Raw genomic sequence first — 4,158 nt, 5'->3', positions numbered from 1 at the left:
CTTGAAGTGATTTCTTGAAAATGGGAAAGAAAGGTTATGTATGTATAAATCTCACTCCCAGAGTTTATCAAAAATGTATATATTCTGAATGCATGATTTAAAATACATGTCTTTAGGTTTGTAAATGTGGCTAATGCTGCCTATAGCAGAGTATTGAAGATGACGTATAGTCAGGAAAGATATTTAAACAATATGTAAAAGGTTTTACAGCCTGATGCTGCTTACAGGATCCACAACTTTCTTTATGCCATGTTGTTGTTATGTTCTTCATACGGTAACAGTTTACAGAAAAGAATGTGTCCAGAAATACCTTCTATTGTAGTTACACTTTTTATTTGTTAACTTTTATGGGGCATTTTACATTTAATTTCTATTTTGTTTGTCTTTTATGTATTTGTTGGCAGCTTCTTATAACTTATATGTATATCATATTTTATTTTGTTCTAAAATGGAACAAATGTCCCGAAAAACAATTCCCTGATTCTGATTCTACATGCATCACCTGTAGTAACTGGGCTCTAATAGAAAGCATGGTCATACTGGTGCATTAATGGAGGATAAATGTATACATTGTTACTACCTTCAGTAGATTATGTCAACTCATTGCTCAATTGAAGTGTTCCACATTCTTGATTTCCCAGCAGGGGGAGCTGTAGCACCAGGTCTCGCTGCAGCTGAGTTCTTCCTGTTTTGCTAATGCTCAGATACTGAATGTTCAGAGGGAAGTCAGACATGGTTTAGTATCAATGCTTTAGGATCAACAGGGCTACATTTAGCTCATGAGTCCGGTATATGATTAATAACGAGATAAACCTACAGCATTTGATGTGGCGAGTTGGGAAGTATAAATACTTTGTTACTGTATTTAAGTAGATTTTTCTGGTATCAGTTCTACTCCAAGACAACACTTTACTTTTACTTGATACATTTGTAACACAACACCTGTACTTCTAACAGTTTCATAACAGGCTTTAGTTTGAACCAGCATTCGGTCATTGATCATTATTATTTAGTCATTGTGTGCCTATGTTTTTATTTATTTGACTTATCCCCCCATACAGAACAAGACAACAGTAATAGTACGGAAACATTCAAACATGATATACAAATTAAATAAAGCAATAAAAAGATAAAAAATAACAATACAAATAAATAAGTCACATATTATCATTATTGACAAACAATAATTTATAAGATATTTTCAAGCATACACCAGCCAATTAATCATACACTTATTGTCACGGGAAAGGCTGAGGTAAACTTGACTACAGCAAATCTGTATTCTGATTCAGTTCAAAAAAATATTCACATACAGTGGGGCAAAAAAGTATTTAGTCAGCCACCAATTGTGCAAGTTCTCCGACTTAAAAAGATGAGAGGCCTGTAATTTTCATCCTAGGTATACCTAAACTATGAGAGACAGAATAGGGGGAAAGAATCCAGGAAATGACTGTCTGATTTTTAAATAATTTATTTGCAAATTATGATGGAAAATAAGTATTTGGTCACCTACAAACAAACAAGATTTCTGGCTCTCACAGACCTGTAACTTCTTTAAGAGCTTGTTATCAGTATAAAAGACACCTGTCCACAACCTCAAACAGTCACACTCCAAACTCCTCTATGGCCAAGACCAAAGAGCTGTCAAAGGACACCAGAAACACAATTGTAGACCTGCACCAGGCTGGGAAGACTGAATCTGCAATAGGTAAGCAGCTTGGTGTGAAGAAATCAACTGTGGGAGCAATTATTAGAAAATGGAAGACATACAAGACCACTGATAATCTCCCTCGATCTGGGGCTCCACGCAAGATCTCACCCTGTGGGGTCAAAATGATCACAAGAACGGTGAGCAAAAATCCCTAAACCACATGGGGGGACCTAGTCAATGACCTGCAGAGAGCTGGGACCAAAGTAACAAAGGCTACCATCAGTAACACACTACGCCGCCAGGGACTCAAATCCTGCAGTGCCAGACGTGTCCCCCTGCTTAAGCCAGTACATGTCCAGGCCCGTCTGAAGTTTGCTAGAGAGCATTTAGATGGTCCAGAAGAGGATTGGGAGAATGTCATATGGTCAGATGAAACCAAAATAGAACTTTTTGGTAAAAACTCAACTAGACGTGTTTGGAGGAGAAAGAATGCTGAGTTGCATCCAAAGAACACCATACCTACTGTGAAACATGGGGGTGGAAACATCATGCTTTGGGGCTGTTTTTCTGCAAAGGGACCAGGACGACTGATCCGTGTAAAGGAAAGAATGAATGGGGCCATGTATTGTGAGATTTTGAGTGACAACCTCCTTCCATCAGCAAGGGCATTGAAGATGAAACGTGGCTGGGTCTTTCAGCATGACAATGATCCCAAACACACCGCCCGGGCAACGAAGGAGTGGCTTCTTAAGAAGCATTTCAAGGTCCTGGAGTGGCCTAGCCAGTCTCCAGATCTCAACCCCATAGAAAATCTTTGGAGGGAGTTGAAAGTCTGTGTTGCCCAGCGACGGCCCCAAAACATCACTGCTCGAGAGGAGATCTGCATGGAGGAATGGGCCAAAATACCAGAAACAGTGTGTGAAAACCTTGTGAAGACTTATAGAAAACGTTTGACCTCTGTCATTGCCAACAAAGGGTATATAACAAAGTATTGAGATGAACTTTTGTTATCGACCAAATACTTATTTTCCACCATAAGTTGCAAATAAATTCTTTAAAAATTAGACAATGTGATTTTCTGGATTTTTTTTTTTTCTCATTTTGTTTCTCATAGTTGAGGTATACCTAGGATGAAAATTACAGGCCTCTCTCATCTTTTTAAGTGGGAGAACTTGCACAATCGGTGGCTGACTAAATACTTTTTTGCCCCACTGTAAATGGGATAAGCATCCTGGTTCCACCGAATGTCATACAGAAAGCATGATCAGCGTATGGGACAATGACAGTTACAATTTGAAAATAGAAGATCTTTAATGTTCTATTAATATAGTGAGGTCCAGTTACCAGCTTGACTCAATAAAACAGTTGGTAGTTATGGCTACTTTTAACCAATGATTACATTTTAAAGCCCAAACTCCTTTACCTTTACTTGAGTAAAGAGGTTTAGTCAGTAGAACTTCAACATTTACCAGAGTATATTCAAACGTGTGGATCTGTACTTCTACTTGAGTGAAGGGTGTGTGTACCTTTGCCATCTCTGATGTGGGACGGGGTTTCAACAAAAATAACATTTGTAGGGAGTAGGACTTGGTTAGAAGAACACAAGGGTCGCCGGGTCAAGTCCTGATCGGACTGGGCTCTGGTTTGAGACAGAGGGTGTAAAGAGGTGCTGCAGTATGAGAAAATAAAGAGATTTTTGAAAATTAAAGCATGGAAATATGTCACAGTAGAGGCACAACATACTAATATGAACCTGAAAATTAGCAGAATATGACCTGTTTAAATCTGATTTTGTAAACTGATTGGCTTTTGCAACAGTCTCTGTAAATAAATAAACACCAATGCACACGTCAGTTTTCTAGGTATATTTGAAACTGAGTAGAAAAAGGAAATACAATATAATCTTTAAGTTGTTTACATCAGTATGATAATAATAAAGGTATATCTTATTTTTCCCAGTGTGTTATTTTATGTGTGACGGGAATTGTGTTCAAGGGGAGGGTGTAGAGGTTGGAGTGACAGCGCCCTCTAGGGGCAACTGACATGAAAAGTTGTGAATGTAATCCTTTTAGTCTGGAGAGGAAAACTCTTCTCCTGGCTTCATGTTGTTATTAAACAAACACCAATTGTTCACCTCCTCCCTAAATAAAGATACTGTCTGATTGTGTTCAGACCTACTGACCCTTTTTATTTAAAAAAACATATGAGTTGTTTAATATAAAATCACCTGTTTCCATGACTCTTCTGAACACTTCTATACTTTTTTTCCTGAAACTTAGGGAGGAGGGTGCTCTGTAGTTTGTTGACCTGATTTGACAACAATTTAATGAACACGCACATGCACGCACAAACGCACGTACACACAGAGTTGGATAAGAGCTTGTTGATGAAGCCGGAGAGAAAATCCACATTGTTTCATGATGCCTCTTTCCCAGGATCCCCTCCTCTGCATGGACATGTAGGCGGGGAGGGGGTAACATATTATGCAATTATAATATATTACTGTT

General features: G+C 38.3%; 1 protein-coding gene across 1 annotated transcript in view; it reads right to left on the bottom strand.

Annotated features, from left to right (window-relative positions):
- The window catches only part of LOC307045319 (uncharacterized protein), a 47,965-nt gene that overhangs the window by 24,251 nt on the left and 19,556 nt on the right, over positions 1 to 4,158 (bottom strand). The window lies entirely within an intron of this gene.

Source organism: Notothenia rossii (assembly GCF_949606895.1).
Source record: "Notothenia rossii genome assembly, chromosome: 6".
NCBI classification, from domain to species: Eukaryota; Metazoa; Chordata; class Actinopteri; order Perciformes; family Nototheniidae; genus Notothenia; species Notothenia rossii.
Note: the sequence above shows the minus strand (reverse complement) of the source record. Positions and strands in the feature narration are given on the sequence as shown.